General features: G+C 35.2%; 2 protein-coding genes across 2 annotated transcripts in view; one reads left to right on the top strand and one right to left on the bottom strand.

The window, feature by feature from the left end:
* The window catches only part of LOC150093586 (uncharacterized), a 185,720-nt gene that overhangs the window by 156,512 nt on the left and 8,396 nt on the right, over positions 1-20,812 (bottom strand). The gene's annotated exons all lie outside the window — the stretch shown is intronic.
* The window catches only part of LOC150093585 (uncharacterized), an 83,134-nt gene continuing 69,047 nt past the window's right edge, over positions 6,726-20,812 (top strand). The window contains exon 1 of the mRNA XM_090413105.1: positions 6,726-6,851. The gene's annotated coding sequence lies outside the window, so the exon portion shown is untranslated. The remainder of the gene's footprint in view (positions 6,852-20,812) is intronic.

Below are 20,812 nucleotides of genomic sequence, written 5' to 3'. Positions count from 1 at the left end.
ATTCTTTTCCGGATTCGCCTTAGTCCTCTTTGTTGCTTGTGTTCGTGTATTCACTGTACGAATAAATTTCCTTCCTGAGAGTGTCAGGGTTCCTGACAATTTCGAGAAATATTGCCGCACTTTGTTTTATCAAAGAAGGCGACGCTCTCTCTCTCTCACGGAGTAATAATTAAGTGTGGGAGCAACTTTTTGGGTTTTTTTCGCTTATTTATAGTAAAAACTCATATTTTATTGAATCCTTTATTTTATGATTTCAAGCAGAAAAGCTATCGATGATACAAGAAAAAAGTTGTCCACAGTATTGAGAGCATTTCTTTACAATCAACTGCTATGCAATACTGTCAAAGAATTTCACTCGGTCACATCCATCTATTTGTTTCTAGGTGCAAGTCAATGTTGCAATTCTCAGTGTGGTAGGATTCGTACATCCTCTACTAACTTTTGCACATCTGAATGCAGCAAGTCTCCACCTTTCTTCGCCGATAGTTGACTGACATACTACTTACAAGTAGTACGGCAGTATCTAATATTGACCAGTATCTTCTTTAGCTTGTTGACCCTCTAAGGTTCTTAGCTGCATACACCAGCTTCTTCCATCTTTTCTGTTCTTGAGCTTTCCCATTCTTTGTCCGAAATAGCAAACATCTTAAAGTCGATTTTATTAGTTGCAGGGTTAAAATCCTACTTTCTGGAAGAAAAAATTCTTCCTTGCTGACTACAAAAATTGCAAGTTTTTCTTCTGGGGGTGTGGCGTTGTGGAAGAATTATCACAAAGATATATAGACACGCTTGTAATACGTTAAAGGCTTTCTCAATTGAAATGTCAGCTAGTCGTTGCCCAACCACATGCATGCATGCCTTCCACAGGCATACATACTGCAGAGTTAGCTATAAATGCGAATATGTAATTAATGGGTATATTTCCCTGAACCATCGGAATGCTTCTACGAAGTGGTTCTCTTTTATCTTACTGGCTACTCTGCAACTTTTGTATATTTTTATTATAATAATTATTAGCGACTTGTTTCATTAAGTTATGGTTTGACAAAATGCTATTGGAATTTCTGGGATATTTTGATGGTATATTGGGAAGAAGAGACAGGATCTTTATAATCGTAAGAATGCACGAAATATGACCTGCGGAACGTTAAAAAAATACAGGATATGTGACCCACGGTACGTATCGAGTAAGGAGGTGTTTTATTGAGTTTTGTTTTTTTTTATATTCGTGCGCCAAAACCCTGGATGCGAAAAAAAAATGCTCTCAGTCGCCTGCACGAAATCATTGAGAAAATGAGTGCGTGTTCTATATAAAAATAAGCGATCATTATTCAGAACGAAGAATTAACAATAAATTTTGAGTGAAGTTAAATATGTATATAAGAGAGAGAGAGAGAGATGCTTGAATTTTAAAAACAAGTATATGAAGTCGAGTAAGGGTTTTTACTGATACAAAAAAAAAAAAAAAAAGTTGAAAGGTAACTTAAAAAATGTGAACAATGATTGAATAAGTCGTAAAACAGGGTAATGAAATTTAACTGTATGACTGTTGGTCCGAAAATTATACGCACATAAAGAAACAGTAATAGGCGATTTGGCAAAAATGTGAGCACAGAGAATTTTTTTATGTTATGATGGTCCTGAAATTTTGGGGGGAAAAAGAGAAGAAATGATATCTGTTCTAATATTTTCATATAATTTCAAAGTTAGACTACTTGAGGAAAATTATAACAGGATGCATCTACCTACCAACAGAAACAGTTCGCCACATGGAAGCATCGCCTCTCTCGATACAACCCACTTATTCTTCAGAGCTCACTCCTTACTTCTGGCTATTTACCAAACTTAAAATCTTCGTGAAATGATATCAAAGTTCTGGGGACATTAAAAATAAACTAATACAGACTTCGAAGACAATTCTTTATATCAACCCTACACACGAGAGACTGCAAAACCTATAGGAAACCTGCGCCATGTGTGGGCAAGTACATAAGAAAGAACTTGGAAAGACTGAGTTCGAAAAACTATTCCAAAGCACAGAGACAAATGGAATGAAAGGGACAAAAAGGTGATTCGGTATGTTTGAAGCTGGAAAGCAAACAGATGGTGGCAAGGAGTTGCTACTGGGTTTATAGATTGACAGAATGTGCAGGAATGGTGGCAGCCTATCTTGTGTGGTGGCAATCTAACAACAGTGCCAATGAAAATACCAAAAGGCAGAAACGGCACGGCTATGGATCGAGACTGTGAGAGGGGAGGGGTGCCAATTAACCAGGCTGCCTGCTTTTGACATCATCAAGAATTTTTAGAGAGGTGTTTGGTATACTATACCATGTGTGAGAACGATATTCTGAGGTAAAGCAGATTTGGGATAATACAGTATTAGAAATTGTACAGGGGAGAAGTAATGTGTAGAGTAGAAAAGGATGTATAGTTTTTTTTGGAAGTGGAGGGGAAATGCTATGAATGTGATATGGTTATACCAGGAAAGGCTAGAGGTCTAAGTCACCATTTTACTGGGGTATGGGGACAACACTGCAGGTGAATCATCAGATGAATCTAAAATAAGAGCTAAAAATATTTTGAATAATCATAAGATCATTCACCGGCTAATTTTTTAATAGTAATCCTATCTTCGAGAGTCAGCCTATAACTCATTAGCAACATGGACGGGTAGAACGGTGGATAAAAAGAAGAAACTTGTTAGCATTGGATTTAGAGACTGGTAAATTGTATTCTTTAGGAAACACAAGAGAAGACCATTCCAAAAGACAGTAGAAAAGAGTGGAAGAATTATCGGTTCCAATTCTGATTAACAGTGATTTACTGCTTGCAGAAATGCAAGCAGTAAAAACTGAAAGTCTACGTGAAAGAATATGGCGTGAATAGGTGAGAGTGAATCATTAATTATCCTAATTACTGTCATCTGCGCTGAATTAAGAATTTTAAGTAAGCTCTTAGAAGGCGAATGATTCATTGCCTGGAATCACTGTTTCGGAAGAAAATAAAATATATATATATATATTCTGCAGGTTTATCTGTGTTCGGGATGACAGACCAGTTTTCGGTTGGAAAAACACTGCCTCTCTGTATGAGACCAGAGACCTTAAGTACACCACCTCAATGTAAGGACAATATTCAATGGCTGAATGGACTTTCAGATAGCAGAGAGAGAGAGTTTGCACAATTGTTCATAATCACCAAATAACATCTTGCGCAAAAGAGGAAATCTTACTTTTCGGATCTGATTTTAATATGTTAACGCCAAAGGAGATGAGTGGTCAGATTAATCCCCAAAAGAAAAATTTTCACATCTAAATAGCCATTTCAAAATGTATCAGGTCAATTAAATTACGTTTATAAAAGCATGTTATTGTTTCATTACTTTATACCGCACTTCATATATCTTTTTCAATATTCAATGGCTCAGGGAGTCTCATGCAAATATGATGCAAAGCGAAAGGGAATTCAATAGTTGAAGAAGGAATATATAGAATTTATCTGCTTTATGCTATCTACAGTATAAGCCTAAGTATTCATACAGAACTTCTACCAAAAGTATTATTTTTCACCTGACAACCTTGAATAATAATTTGTCTCAGTCGATAATCAGTATCTAACAATAAAGTTAATGCAAAGGAATCTTGATCCGAAAAGAATCTAGATAGCCACAGCATTCGTCCATTTAGAAATCGGTTGTTCATACAGTTGCGACAGAACTTGTCACTTTTTCTTATCCCTAACCAGAAAAATTATATCCTTAAAAAGCGAATTCTAGCATATCTGAATAATAAGTGCGGGTTTTCTCACTTAGCAAAAATGAAGTGATATCAAGAAAATGAGTCAAGCAGAAGAAGACTACATTTATGTAATGAACTTGTACTTTCATATATATAAAATGCAGAAAGATGATTTCTTCCAAATGTGAAATCTCATGCGCATGTGTGTCAAATCTACACACGAAGTCGCAAAAAGTAAGTTGACAGGTAGTTATGAAGGAAAAAAAACTTGTTTCTTGAAAAGCTGGAGGTCGTAGTTGGAGAAAACGGTGTTCGGAAGCCTGTTCGAAAGAACAAAGACGGAATGAATGAAAGAAGAAGAATTTAGTTCAGTAAGTCGGATGCTAAAAGATGCATGCAGTTGAACGAATGATATGTAAAACGAAGAGCAACTGACCAGCAACTAGTCTTCGTTTTACATATTTGGAGGAAAGTGGAGAAATATCGATAGTCATTTCCGTGCAGCAGCTGTCATCAAAATCTTATAGAAAAGGCAAAATGGTGAATATAACATATTCAGTATTCATTTTCTAATAAATCTACAGAATTTTTTAATCGTTCTGTATAATATATCAGATGATTCATTTTATCCAGAAATAGCATTCAAATGAATTCAACATTCAAAATTTATTTTTACACAGATTTCCAGGGTATTTTAACTCCTTTCTAAACTAAGAAACAATTTTTCATAAAAAAATAAAAAACTCAACTTTACCGCCCGTAGGTTTTCTTCTTGAAACTATTAATTGCATTTTTTTTTTTTTTGTAATCATTGTCATTTGGTAATAAGAAAACATTGAGATTACACCTTACAATCCAATAATTTTGTAAATACCTAAGTAAAAACCACGGTTGATAAACAAATGCTTTTGTGTGGTGAACGGAGTAGTCAAAAGTTACGAAGATTATCAGTTTCTTCCGTTGTTTATTGTTATCTGTATTCTGTTGGCAGTCAGAAATGAGTAGATCCCGGATTCGAAATGAAGATTAATGGTAGATCAAACCAGCCTTTAAAAATTATACAGTATGATACCGCATTGCATCTGAAAGCCACATCAAAATAAGTCTTGTCAATTTCCACGAATGAGTAACAACTTAGCCATGCTGTTTGTCTGTGCAGAAGGGAAATCTATTGAAGGAATGAGGATGGTCACATTTGGGCCAACGACCATCATAAAGATGCTACATAAAATAGAATTTCATGACTCAGTTCATAACACCAAGTAAATCCATACCAAAGCCGTGAAACAACTTTTATGGTACAAAAAGTAAAACAAATTAACTGTGCAACAAGTTAAAATACTCTGAAGCAATGAACCACACGGCATAGTATAATCATCTAATGGATGATTAGGTAGTAGATATGGTGTTTACATAATATTTCCAAAAGGAATATACCAGTGGAGTTGGATGGAAACAACTTTATGGGCTGTGGTTGCTTAGTATGTGCATGTTGATCACAGCCGAATGGTTGAGATATATGAAACTGAAAACTCCGTTTGTCGTTTCTAGACAGTTCGGCTTTACTTTCGTTGGATTTTTTTTTTTTTTTTTTTTTTGTAAAAAAGGCCTTCCTACCTGTATTTGCGGAAACCTTTTAATCCATAGAATTTTTTATATCAATAATGTAAAAAAATCCTCTGTTGACAAGACTTCATCTCTGATCTCCTTCCGAACACTAATATATCTTGGAATATTCTAGAGGCAAATTAAAGCTTCATAGAAACAGCAATGTTCTGTAAATAAACGTGCTCTCTCTTTCGGGAGGGAAAGAAAAACACGAGATGTGTTTAGATAGAACATTTTGGTGAAAGGGATAACTCACCATGACAGCATAATGATAACTCATTTATACAGTGATGGCGATGATTCCACACAATGCTATTTTTTGGTTGTTTTAAGACTGCATTCTCTTAATGTCTCAATATACACTGTTTTAAAACGTATCCGTACACGGAGTTTTTCACTAACCTTAATACACCGTTTACTTACTTTGTTCTGTTATTCCAGATGTCAGTCTCTTGAGTAGACTTTCCAGCTAATGTTGAAACTGGCATTTTGACCCATCCCTCAACTAAAATGTCAGCCAGTTTCGAGCGAAGTCGAATCTACTGATCTGGCACTCGATCGATGTTCTAAGTTTCTCCAAGGATTCAGATCGGTTAGGATGATACACTTTGATGAATAATGTTCTCATGGTGCTGTCATTTCTGGACACGTCAAACGGATTTGAATATGTATTGTGATTTGTCGCTCCATACGATAGATTTCCTACAGCATGGTGTCTAATCTTTGTGAACACTGTGCCACTCAAAGAGAATCTAAGCATTATTTGCTTTTAAGCAGTATTTTTCTATGGAAACTAGGTTATGCTTTCGGCGTGTAATGTACTGACATAAGCGTTTACATATGCGGAGAGTAACTCTTAAGAAAATCCATTGATGCACATGATTGGAGAAGTGCACAATCCATTTCTGCGCTCGCTTTATATAAACTTTTTTCATCAGATTATGCTCTTGGCGCTGTTTCTTGGTTGTCTTTTCATCATTGTATATTTTAATGACGCAATCCATAATCACATTCGTTTAGCGAGCACCCCTCCCCCCCTGCCTATATACCATGCTGTATCACAGTTTGAAACTAGTAGACAGTGAGAAAAACGAAGATGTGCGAATACCATTTTTTTTTCCAGTGTCTTGATTTATTGGAGGAAGATGATATTGTTTTCACTCTCCGCAGAAGAAAATAGCTGCTACGTGATTCGAAGATGTTATGAATTCCGTGGAGCAAAGTCTAAAACGTCATATCTTATACTGTAAATCTTAGTTGTTGTTTTTTTATTATTATTAACATATATAAAGAAGAGACAGCGATTTGTTTATTTTGCTTGGTAAAAGTTATCATGGGTAGGTTATTTCTGTTTATTCAGCAAACACATGGCTGGAACACATTTCTGCTACATCGACAATACGAATATGTCTTGTCCTGTAGACTTTGTGTAAACTAGTACAGATGGGAAATTATTTTTTTCCCTTCGTTAACTAATTTCAACTCCTGACATCGATGCCACAGGTGAGATAATTTATATATTTCTTGATCTTTCATTGCAAATATTTATGCATAAAAATTACCGAATATACAAGACTGGAAGAAAAAAAAAAAAGCTCATTCTAATTTGTTTTCTTTCATACTCTGAACATGTTATTCGATTTACTAAATTATTAAAACACTTAAAATCTTTAGTTGTATATAATACGGTGACGTTTTCATTTGTACCAAAGCATGTAGAAACAGTTGTTTAGACTTTATTTTACTTTATTTAGTTATTTTTATTACATACGGTTAAACTAGTCATATTACCCATGATGCCCCCTCTGAATATAATTTGAAATAAACAGAGTTTAATTTTTAAGGAGTCTCCACACTTGCGTATTTCGTTTATTTAAGTATCGCAACTTCGAATAAATAAAAATAAAAACGCACACACTGAAGTGATCATATTGCCTTTGGATGACAAGCGTTAAATATCTTGAAGTGTAGAGTTCACCATCGCCACAGTAAGCGTTTGCAATGTTTCTTTTTTATTTAGTCTAAAATTTGTCTCAATTAACTGAAAAGTCTTCTGATCAGCGACTACTTAAATCTCTCTTATTTGAAATTAGTTCAAATCTGTTTCAAATTATACTTCTTTATCCAACGGCATTTCATTCGATCTTCTATTTTAGATGTTTATTTATTTTCCGTGTTAAAAACAAAATCAAATAAATGACGATGACTAAGCATGTTTTATATTCGATTTAATCACTCTCGAGAAAGTCACATGCGTTATAAGTCACATTGAATAATAAGAAATTAATACCTACTTACGCTTCTTCACAGCTTATGATGGATGATATAGTATTTTAAATTTACATATTTTGTAGATGTCGCTGAATTATAAACGAAAATATTCGATATTTTTGTTACGCTAAAATACGGGATTATTTATAGTTCAGAAATTAGTTACGTAGTTATAATTTTTTTACTAGCGAGCAGATAATAATCTTTATTCTCATACAATGGATTCTTTTCCTGAGATTTTATAAAAAATACTGTGAATATATTATTATTATTATTTTTATAATATCGAAGCTCTTAGACCAATGACGTTCCAAGCGAGATGCTTCTTTCTTGAGACATAATTTGGTTTAAGACCAGAACTGTTATCCACCAAGATCACCTATTTCTTTCATCTTACAGTTCAAACCTCTTATGAGTCTGCGCTTTACATTTCTGAGTTGCAAAGTGCAAAATCTCACGTTATCTCGACTTTTCTATCAAAACAACCACTGTGTATACAACTTATCCTGAAGGGTCACTGCATGTGTCACTCCTAATAGTTGTCCACAACTTTTTCATCACATAAAAACTTCTCTAAGTTATTCTTTGTGTCATTAATATATCAACCAACTGGGTTTGCGTGGTCGTTAGCATAGTGCTGTCGCATCACCAGGCTGCAGGTTGTTATCTCGCTGTGGTGATGGATGTTTGTGAATGTCTTTACGTGAAAGATGAATTTCGTTTCCAGTGCAAGACCACTACTCCTGCTATTGGAGACCTGAATTGGCTTTAAATCCATGTTTGGTCTCTAGATCAAGGTTTCCAGTTTATGTAAAAAAAAGTACAAAAATAAATAAAATCCTAAAATATCCTCTTAGGCTATCCACGTTGCAGTTGTGAGTCAACCTGTAAGTCACATTTTCATGATAAAAAAGAAACGTTAAACAGTGTCAAAAGCAAAATTCTTTGGGGTCCAGATGGTTATCCTCCTCGTCGGTATTCAATCCTAAGGCACCCAATAAATAAAAAAGGAATCATTTTATTGTAAAACATACGCGCTGTAAGGAAATAAAAGGCGTTAGTTGATTTATTTTATTTAACAGACGCATCCTCCATATAATAAATAACTTATTTAGACGGACCTGTTTTCCATGATATATATATATATATAAATAACTCAAAGGCTCAATTAAAGAAAGCCCCAGTCTTGAGTCAGCTCGATATTCAATTTGATTATTTTTGGCTTAATCTCAGATATGAAAATCCAGATTCTTACATGTTGACATCGTAGGAGTGAAATAGCCAGCCTATTTTGAAGGCCTAAAGAGCTTGATAGAATACCATTTTGGTCTCAAAGACTAAGTGACCGGATTATGTAACTGTCAACCTATAAATGGTGCTAACGTACATATGTAACCTTTCGTAGGTAAAATTGTCATAAATAATACTGCAGTTTAAATACCAGTTTAGCAAATGTCACTCCGTCAGATGCCTCTGCAAAATCTAAAAATAACTCTATAATTATTTTTTTTCTCTCTCTGTGATGTGTGTGTGTTTCCTTTATTAACCATTACTAAAATCACCATTCACTATTACTAAAACAATACCACAGTCTCATAAATCCGCTAGCTTCTGTGTAGAATCCTTTTCTTCTCCATCCACTTGTGTATTATATTTGCAACTAAATTCGTTAAAATCCTGTCACTTCATTCAGGATTTTAATGTTTGATTTCACCCACATACCTAATGCTACTCTAACAAAATATTCATTAAGTAAGTTCAATTTCATTTTCTTTATGAATCTAGCTTGTAAATTTTCTGTATTCATTCCTTCTTCTACATCACACCAACACGCAGCTGGTGTTGGTGTGATGTAGAAGAATCTCCTCTAAGACACGAAGAACTTGTAACAGGACTTTTAAACTGAAGGTGAGTTAGCTGGTCTCATAGGGGTAGCAGGGTTTTCCTGTCTTGGAAACTTGGGTTTTTTCATCCCACAAAGTAGACAAACTGGTAATAATTTGCCACTAAATAACTTACTGTTCTTCAGGAGAGAGTACAGCATAATATCAATGATTCTATGTTATACTGAAACTCTGCATTACATCCGTATATGAACTTCCCCCACAGTTTAGAATCTATTGATTTTTATGATAATTCCATCCACGAATGATTTATAAACAAAAATCACCTTAGTGCAGTGGACAGGCAAGGGTTAGATAATCCGTGAGACTTGCTCCAAGTACTAAACACTAAGCTTTTTCCAGCCACTTCAGGTCTTCAGTAAGTAGGGCGGTGGTCTCACATCGGACGATGTGAATTATCTGTCACTTAACAAACGTCCATACCACAATGGGCTCGAATCCTATAACCACTTTCCACATCTTATATACTCGACCAACTATTAACTCTCTTATGCATAAGGACCTCATATGAGGACACATAAAAATGATGTCCTCAGATGAGGATATCATTTTTAACATATACACTGCACAAATTTAGCAAAATTAGTGAATTCATGTTAATACTGTAAGATTAAATGGTACTGTATCATCATTATAATTTTTTTACAAATGAATATAAAAATACATGATGCATGAGAAGGTTAATATCTCTGATAATGGAAATAAATTTTACTATTTCATCGAAAATATTTCATGGGACTTTACTTAATTCCTTCTTAGGACTTAATTTATGTTAGACAGATTAGTTTTTTTTCAAGCCAGGTAATTCTTCCTAACCACGTTCCTTCTTATGATTTCGTATTCCCAATTACAACGTATAAGAATGTATTCCCAATTTCGTATTCCCAATTACAACGTATAAGGCAAGCAAAAGTATGAGGCGGTCTGTTCTGTTTTATGTGCATAGTTCAAGAACTTTTAAATCATTTTTGCACACTTTAAAGTTATCTATTGCAATTAACAATCTTGTTTAAGAAATAACAAACAAGAAGGTAACAAGCAGTTCAAAAAGATTTTCTATTCTCAGAATTGAAGGAAGTTATATCTTGAGAATATAATGGATGTACATAGAACGTTTGTTCGGTTTGACAGATAATCCACATTAGCCAGGGTGGATAAACCACTTTCCATTTTATCATCTGTGAGTATGTTCTTCGTACAGCATCTGTCAAATATTTCAACATTGCAATGTCATGTTCTGATTACTATTTATCCAATATAAACATATTCGTCACGCAATCTCTTGATCGAAAAACACCGTCAACAGTCATATTCAATCAATCATGTTGACTTGTCAACATGGTTGATTGAAAAGAAAATAGAAACGATCAGGTCTTGAAGGACAAGAATTCGTTTGGTATGTTTGATCTGTTCCCTTCTATGACATGAGAAAATTATAAATAGCTGGTTCAACTGAAGACGGGCTGGAGGTTGTCAAACGGAAGTGGGTAGTGTCTTCCTCCACAAACCAAAAAAAAAAAAAAACAATCCGAAAAAGAGATATAATATGATCGTCTCATATCTTTAGTTTCTTCCCGTAATTCCAACCACCCCTAGTACGTTTCTACAATAAAAAATGACCTCATTCATACAATAATAAATGACCTCTTTAAATATCTTGGAAGAAATTCGTTAATTTTCCCAAAAGAAAATTTAATGGCATTCATTTTACCACAGCTTGCATTTATTTAGATACGGTTATGTAAGAAGAGTCGTTTTACTTCTTCACGGGTTGCAGAAACATGAAGATGACGTTTAAAAAGGAAAATGTAAACTGCGTGAGAAGAGAAACTAATGGAATAATCAAGCGATGCCCTGCACTTTTCTGAGGTCAGGACCTTCATTTACGTAAATGCCTGTTCATTTTCTGAAACTTGATACAGTCTCATGTAGCCGAGTAACAAAAAACTATTTGCTGGCGCCACAGACGATAATCATGTCTCGAAAGAGCCATATGACAACAGACTGTTCTTTGAATTATAAAGAACAGCAAACATTGTTTAATGGGAGTCGCATTTTGTGTACAGAAGAATGTTTCATTATACAGTATTTAGATACGTTCGACTTTATTGCGTTAACAACACTATGCAACTACGAAATTTGGCAGAAAATGCGAGGAACTTACACTTGCTGCTGCTGTATTTTCGCTCAATGATTTCACATCAAGGATACACAGAGCTAAATCTCGGTGTATGGAAACATCATTTAGTCAATTTTGAGTGGAAAGAGTCATTTCCCATATTTTTTTTTTTTAGAAAAATAAAAAAGTGAAAATAATTAAATGTACGCTTTTTTGATTAAGCATGTTTCCTCGCCTAAACTTTCAAAATAAAAATTTCTGTAAGAATTAAATATGAATGGGAGACGGTCGTTGTTCTTGTCGAAGGATTATGGTCGAAGTAACTTAGCTATGAGGCAATGAAACTAGTGGACACTTTTTTTAAATTGCGTGCACTTCTGGTGGTTTATCTGTTTTTGTAGGATGAAATACCCTGCTACCTTCACAGAAACTTACTTAGTTCTGATAAGACAGTTATTCGCAACTGCGTTTTCTGTGAATTCTCCGGCACATTTGATTTTTTTTCTTCTTTTTTTTTATAGAAAAAAAAAAGATGTTTTGGAACGAAAGGCTCTACGTTCTGTGTGAGGCTAATTTAACTTTATTTCAAAACCAATGTTAATGATTATTTGCATCTTAGAAGGAATTTGAACTCAAGTGTTTTTTTGTGCAATCAAAAGGCATTGTCATTACCGACTAAGCTCCGGAGGGTCGGCGTATTCTATATTGTATGATTTATGATTATATTATGCATGATTTAATAATGCTATATTTCACACTAGAACAAAATCATTTTAGAAGCAAATGTTCTTATTGCTCCTTTCGCTAATATTTCTAATTTGAGATTTATTAAACACTCCGCATCATTTCTAAAATGCGGATTCCCGCAGTTTAGAAATAATCCGAAATATGCTATAAGGTATAGCATCTCACAACAAATAAATTCTGGCTATGCCACTGAATTTCCAGATCACCGAGATCTGCCGGCCTGGTTGGCCGAGTGGTTAGCATATCCGCTCTCCAGCCAAAAGGCTGCGGGTTCGAATCCCACAGTAGATAGCGTTGGTGTAGATGAAGATAGTTGCGGTTGGTGGATTGGTGGAGACAGAGTTGTACAGTAGGTGCCCTCCCTCGATGAGTCTTTGGACTCCCTGGAAGTGTTACGTAATAATAATATCTACATCCATAAAACTGCGATGTTGATATCGGTATTCAATCAGAATCAATGCACTTCATACCGAGAAGCCTACAGAGTAATTGGATTAAAAATAGTAAATAGAGAAAAAAAAATAATGAATAAATACATAAACCAAAGAACTGTTAAAGTTGAAAACCATGAAATAGAACAAGTTACCTTATATGTATATTTAGGCCAGCTAATATTTTTTGAGGACTGTATAATGAAATTAGATTGAACGAAGAATTCACCTTGGTTGGATGGCTTATTGGAAAATGAGTGACATATTCAGAAGTGACATCCCCATGAGTCTAAAAAGAAAAGCTTTCAAACAATGCATACTTCCTGTCCTAACATATGGAGGAAAAACATGAACCTTAACACTAAACAAAAAACTGAACACAACATCAAATGGAGAGAAGTGTGCTAAAAATAACATTAAGAGATAGGAAGACAAACACCTTGATAAGATATCAAACAGGTGTCATAAAATACGTTATGACACAAAATACATAAAATAGATATTATAAAATACATTAAACAGGCTAAATGGAAATGGGCTGGCCATATTGCCAGATGCAATGGTGGAAGATGGACTAGAAAAACAGAGTGGAGACCATTGGATGAAGCAAGAACAAGAGGAAGACCGAGAAGAAGATGGAGGGATAAATTGGAACAAGTTGCAAAAGTGAGATGGATGGGAGAGGCAGGAAACCGACTGGCCTGTCAAACCATGGGGAAGACGCTCCAGCATTGGACAGAACCAAAAGGCTGAAGAAGATTATTGATCGTGATAGCAACCTTAGTGAGTGGTGTCATCAAGGTTTCAGGATACTTGAACTATCCTTAGGCTGCGGACAGTTTTTCAGTGGATGTAACCAAAATTCTTATACCTAAAATAAGAGTTCGCTGTTTATTCATTTATTTATGTCGTGAGCAGTTTCGAGATCCTATGAAAACTCCATGGTGATGATGATGTTATTCTTTTCAAATATTACGATACCGCAGTCTTCACATAACGTACAAGAAAACAATCATCATCGGTATTAAAAAGTTAATAACGTAATGGTTTCATTTATTCAGCCAACCAATTAAATACCAACACTGCTTAACAATCAGCTATTCAGAGGTTTTCGATGGTCCCTCTGGGAAAAAAGTCTCCATGGCTTAATCGAACTTCATTTATAAAAGAAATGAAGCGCTTTTACACGCTATATGGGATCGAAACAGATGTATTCGATGTCTCCCCTGTGTTTTAAATAAACATGATACGTATACAACTTTTTCGCACTCCAAAGATGTGCGAAAAAGACTCATTTTTTAACATCTAATAATTCGTTATACGCAATTCTTTAGTCAGGAATTTTTGGCCGTTTTTTAGGACAGACAGTTGAACCCTTCTGGAAGGAATGTCTTGGACGGGATCTGTTACAAAACCATATTTTCCTTAGTGTCGAGTCTCGGTCAAAAAAATACTCCGTCATCATCATCATCATTTTTTCATTCCCCCCTCCCCTCTCTCTCTCTCATATCCTTGGTCAATTCCCTTAATGAATCGACTCGTCCAGCGGAGTCGGCCTGGACGAGTCGACATTTTCATTGGAACCTGTGTGTTTCCACTCGGTCTACGATGCGAGGAATCTTTATAAATATGAGTTTTTCAATTGAAGGTAAGTTAGCCGGTATCGTACAAAAGTAGCAGAGTTTTCTATCCAAGATTTCATTCCTAAAATAGACATAATCAGCCAGAGAATATTCGCTGTTAACAAAGATGATATACTGGCTTTCTAGCTTTTGTTTGGTCTTAATTACAATAAATAAATATTTAAATTCGTAAAAAAAAATCGATGTAATAATAAGATTTCCACTTCTTCTAATCTCATTCTAATTTAATAATACACCTACTTTTAATTTACTAAATAAGAGCTAAAAGAATCGGAAGATGGTTTGCAAGAAAATTGTCAAAATGAGTGATTAAAAGATTTATTTGTAAAACAGAACTGTAGACCCATGTTAACTAAAGAATGTTTCATGAAAAATTAGAAACTTCAAGGCCACTGATAAAATCAATTTTCAGTTGCTTGTTTCATTTCAATGGTCAGTGTTTTTTTTTTATGCTTTCATGTGCTGAAGAAAACACTGACAAGATACTTTTAAATTTTAATGTAAATCCTATAAACGAAAGATCGTAAACTTTAATATTAATAGCATGGATGAAGTTAAGTCTTAACACTTAGTTAAGACATTGTTCTATTATCTGTGGAGGTACAATTCATTGCTTTTACATCTCAAGAAATAAATTTCATAGATAGTCGTTACTATTTCTTACATGTGCAAAATTATAAATGCTGTGTAAACTGTCACATCAGAACCGAAAGCATTACTTAATGACGACGAATTCCATTGTCCACGATATACAGTATTGACAGTTGCTCCTTATCTCTCCTAATGAACAAATACCAGTAAAACTCCAGTGAGCTACATCATTTCACTTAACTTTAACAATGGATTTTGTCAACTTTTACAAATGAGTGAAAAATTGCTCTCATCCATTGTAGAGTGAAGGTAAGATAAATCAATAAATTTCATTGGCTAAAAACTACAGACCTTTAACAGTAGTATCAGAAATCTCATTAAGATTATGTTGCTTTATCTTTACGAATAAGTTAGCGCCCAATATCTGTATGATTAAAAATAGTATACATACGTTGAGAAGTTTAGTTAAGTTTCTTTCTAAGAAAAAAAAAAAAAAAATGAAGTACCAAGATTTTATAAGCATAACATGTACACTCCTGCAAAACAAGTTTATTACTTGTTTATGTTGTGTCTCATCATATTGTCCTGTGTAGTATTTGGCAAATGCAATCAGTTCTCGTTTACAGTCGAGGCATTTGTCTCTTAAAAGGCAGTTCGGTTGGTTGAGGAAATGAACATGAAGAGATTTAGCGAAGTAGCTGCAAGTTGGTTACAGAGAAATTCATACAAAAGAGAAGAGACAAACTGCGCAGATTAAGTTGGACGTAATGTATATTTTTTTAAAATAAGTCACCGTCACATTCACCCTGAAGATGAGCCGGAGATATTCACATCTAGTGGACCATCATCAGAACGCTTTGTTGCAATTCTTGAATTTGTTATTGATGAACTAACTTCCCTTGCCATGTCCGATGAATTGTCCAGGTGGTTAAGCAGCTCAGAAGAATTACTCATATTTCCAGCTGACTATTTTACTGATAAATGCGCAGAAGAAGGGTGCAATCGGGTTTCATTATTTATTAAAGTTCAATACTGTACACAGTAATTTGATGACACAATTTGTAAATTGTATTATTTCACTATGAGAGAGAGAGAGAAAGAGAGAGAGAGTAAAATTAGTTTAAAAATATAAGAAAAGTAGACCTGCACATTTTAGCATTCAGCATGCTAATGGTTACATACTCTTATGGTTCATATACTGATTTCCGACTTAGAACCGGATCGTTGGAAAGGAACACTGTGGAAAGTCAAGGACTGACTGGCGCCCTTTTGACACCTGTGTGCTTGCCAACTGCCTCAGTGCTCCTGCATGCCACTTTTGTCGTATGTTTGAATCTTTGTTAGCTATCGTCATATCCGCGCGGTTAGCCTAGTGGCTATGCGCTTCGCAACCATATGCCTGAGGAAGGAGTGTCCTAGGTTTGATTCCTTTCGACGACGTCAGGAACTAAGGATCTGCCATAGCCAAGTTAGTCGATCTTGGACATGGTCAATAGGGTTTCCCCCCCCCCCCATTTATCCTGGGGTTTTTCATCCTTCAAGCAGGCAAACCGGCCCCGTGAACACACACACACAGACAGTCAGGAATACTTAAGACAATCCCTCCAGCCAAAAGTCTGAATTGTGAGCTATGCAGGTCCCGAGCCCGAATAAAAATAGGGGAGGGGGTGCCGTACCTCCCCGTAAAAGGGGCTCACGACCGTTGAATCACCATACGAAATGAATGAATGAATCATCATCATCATCATGCTCGTCAAGGATTTAGGCCTAGAGTGTCCTGTTCCGGCCTTTAAAGTCATCGTTGAATCTCTTAAGATGTCCTGGTTTTCTTTTTCCTAATGGTTTGTAGTTTAAGGCTTGTTTGTTTTGGTAATCTTTCTTTTTTCATTCATTCAACGTGTTCCATTTATGTTTATATTTTTAGACGTTTTTCTCTTACTAATTCCTGGTTTAATTCTTTCACAAGTCTTTCATTTCTTTGTGATCGAATAAAGTATACTTTGCAGTTTTTTCATAAACTTCATTTCAGCTGTTATTAATCTTTGTCTTTTTCTTTTATTGTCCAGATTTCACTTCCATTTTGTTAGCTATGTGTGTACACTAGTGTCCAAAACCTAACGATTAGCACTCAACAGAATAAAAGCAAAAGACTGCACTAAGCCCACTTTGTTTGAACGAAGCTTTTTTTCGTGAAAAAATAAAAAGTTGCAAACTTAGATGTCTTGTAAAGTCTCAAAGACATCATCTAGATTAGTTAAGGGGATAAAAATCCCTTATTGTTTTTCAGATCGTAGTTTTCGATCTTAGTTTCGCTTACTGGCTGAAAAACAATAAGGGATTTTTATCCCCTTAACTTATCAACCTCGCCAGAAAAAAATAGCCGTTTTGGCTTTATATCATTTAGATTATTTCACGCGGGGGGAGAATTGTTGGAAAGCTTGAAGAAAGGCCGCAGAATTACTGATATTGCCAAAAGAGTTTGGAATCTCACATAGCGCTGTATCCAGGCTCTGGACAGCGTTTCAAAACTAATGGAGGCGTTTCACACGTTTACTAAGATGTCTCACTCGCTCTACCACGGAGCATGAAGACGAATTTTTGGTTATAACAGTAAAACCTAATCGACGCACCAAGGCAGGTCAGCTTTTGACAAGTCGGCTTCTTTCATGCACAGGTACGCGGATATCTCGACAAACTGTAGCAAGACGTCTGCAACAAGTAGGCCTATACTCCCGAAAGCCTATAGTATACTCCATTCATCGTAGAGCACGTTTTCAATGGTGTTACATCCATAAAAATTGGACAAAATACCAGTGGACTAATGTACTCTTTACAGATAAGAGTCGTTTTAGTCTTTCCTCCGATTCTAGACGGTACGTGTGGTACTGCTTACAAGTACCACGATTCTGGTACTTGTAAGCAGCCACCGTCGTCTAGACGACGGTGGTACTGCTTACCATCGCGAGAACGTTCCTGAAAGGGATAGATGGGGAGGCATTATGCTTAATGGACACACCGAGCTACAAATGCTGGAAAAAAGGATTGTGGCTGGTAAACGATATTGCAACGAAGTTTTTCAACGTCGTGTTCGATTATTCCGTAGGCGAAGAATTCATTTTTATGGATGAGCCACACCACATATCATCGTATATGAGCAGCGGAAATACTTCTGGAGACCGAGAATATTAATCGAATCGAGCGCCTAGCACACCACGCGGATCTCAACTCCACAGAACACGTTTGGGATGTAATAGGGAGATGCATTGCTGCTGAAAATTCCCCTCCAGAAAACAAGCAATGCCTTATCCTTGGTCTGAAGGAGGACTGGGCTAGCACCAAGTGATTTAGAATTGCTAAATCACTTGGTGCTAAGCATGGTATGACACTGTTGGAGCTGCATCGCAGTTCGGGGTGGACACATTCCATACTGAATTGTATGTCTGCATAATTTTTTTTATAAGCATTGTACATTAATTCCTTAACTACGTCCTTTGGAAATTTGTAACTTTTGCCGAAAAACGTATTGCAATTTAATTTGAATGAAATTTATAACACATTTTGTGTAGTATAATTTATTAGTATGCTGGCAATTAGTCATGAAAATTTTTTCAGATACAGGTAAAAAGTAGTTCGTCCTCAGCTTTTGGACACCAGTGTAAATAAAGAAATTTTCATTCCTTTAAAATAAGAATCGTTTTATTTATTTATTTTTATTAACCTGTATGATACACCCACTGCACACTAATACTTTAACTTCTTTAATAAACAAAAAAGCTACATACTTTTGGAGTAACTCAAAAATATACGCTAATGCAGAGTTGACATCACTATATGGAAAAAAAAAAAAAAAAAAAAAGAAACTATTCAATTCATCTGTACAAACTTGCTGGATAGAAATAAGGTTTCATTCAGTTAATATTCAAGTATGTTTTCCTACTCTAAATCCCCTTCTTTAAGTGTTGAAGGGGTAAAAAACTTAATATGCATAACGACTTCTTTCACTCCCTCTTACATTCTAAAGACGTAGAAGGACAGAAGCTCAATTATCAACTGTCAGAAGGACACTTAACAGTCTTAACTCACTTAACATGTCGGGTAGAGTATGTTTGTTGATTTCATTCTTGGTTTCACGGGTTACACAAAGGAATGCATTCAAAATAATAGTCTGTAACTTGAAAGAAAACAAAGACGTGAAATAAATCCAAATTTAATAAAATATTGCTTTGTTGAAACAGAAGTACATTAATCGATTTTTTTTTTTTTTTAAATATTTCATTGCACCCCCGCAATTTGTATAACTGGCGAATTGTCTCGTATTTGTTACTCATATGAGACATTAGCATGAAAAATATTCTATCTATCCCAATGGCTTTAAGGCCTTTAAGGCCCACAACCTTCCAAGCATGCTTGGATTTCGTAACCGAAATACGAGGATAGAATGGTCACTCCTATGCCTCAAGGTATTCTTGGCTGTATCCCTGTGTGTTCACGGGGCCGGTTTGCCTGCTTGCGGGATGAAAAATATTAAAATGATTTATTTCATGGTGAATTTGTAGAACTATCAAACAATAATTTTATTTAAGATCGATTGGAATATTCTCTTCCTATTACGAACTGGCAATAATCAGGACAAAAGGAAATTAGTTGAAATTGTTAATTTTTCGTTAGGTATTTTGAATTACGACCGAAGCAACTACCGTTATGAAACCATCTATCATATCCATTAATTGCGTTTATGTTTTGCCTGTTTTACATCATGAAAAATCCTGCCATCTCCGTATGAGAGTGGCTAACTGACCTTCAGGTAAGACCATATTCGTTGAATATGGCCTAGTTAGTCCGTGAGATCAAATGTGTTATTTGAATTTGGTGGGGAAATAGTGATAATTAAGAAACTGAATAATCAGAAAAGCCGATAATTAGGGAAAAGTAATGATTAGGGAACGTCAAGTAGAATTTCATGTACAATAAGTACAATATTGAAAGTTAACGTTGAGTTATGACAAGAAAAGAAAAAAGTATTAAATGGGAAACAATCATTTAGGGAAAGCTCCACCAATGCAAAATGGGTAAATAAAGACATCTTGCATAATTTAATTTAAAATTTTATTTTACTGGTAGATTTTCTCAAAGACACACAATGTACAACAGGCAAACCAGCCAGAAGAATAAGCGCAATTTACAGAGACAAAAATACTATTGGTTGCGGGCGGAAGATGATTGCGGCATTACGTGTATTACGTTGTGTGTAGTAGAGTAGAATGTCCTCCCTCTATGAAAGTCATGGCATGTCACATAATAATAATAATAATTATGTGTAAGTAAAAGCTGTGCAAACAATAGGAATCTAATAAATCAGCTACTGAATATAGTAAATATAAGAGACGGTTATGTTTAGAATTAATGCTGAAGCGACTAAGGATATTATAAAAGGTTTAAGTCAGTTAATTCCTCGGTGTTTTTCTGGCCGGTTTGCAGGTTTTACGCGATGAAAAAATCGAGTTTCCGGGAAGGAAAAAACCTGTCAACCTTGCTTAGTATATCACCACGAATTCACTTGCACTTGAAAAATGCTTGTTAAGGTTCTTCATCTCCTTAGCGATATTCTAACTCAAATCCTTCCTTCTTAAAAGACCTGAATTAAATAAATATTAGGTATTACAAATGAAGCGTATTTGCTAATTGGAAACGAATATTTCGAACTGGCTGAATTGCAGCTAGTTAGTTAGGAATGCAAACATTAAACAGATTGGTTTCT

This window comes from Typopeltis vanoorti, chromosome 23, assembly GCF_054136105.1.
Source record: "Typopeltis vanoorti isolate ZY-2024b chromosome 23, IOZ_Tvanoo_1.0, whole genome shotgun sequence".
Taxonomy (NCBI): Eukaryota; Metazoa; Arthropoda; class Arachnida; order Uropygi; family Thelyphonidae; genus Typopeltis; species Typopeltis vanoorti.
Note: the sequence above shows the minus strand (reverse complement) of the source record. Positions and strands in the feature narration are given on the sequence as shown.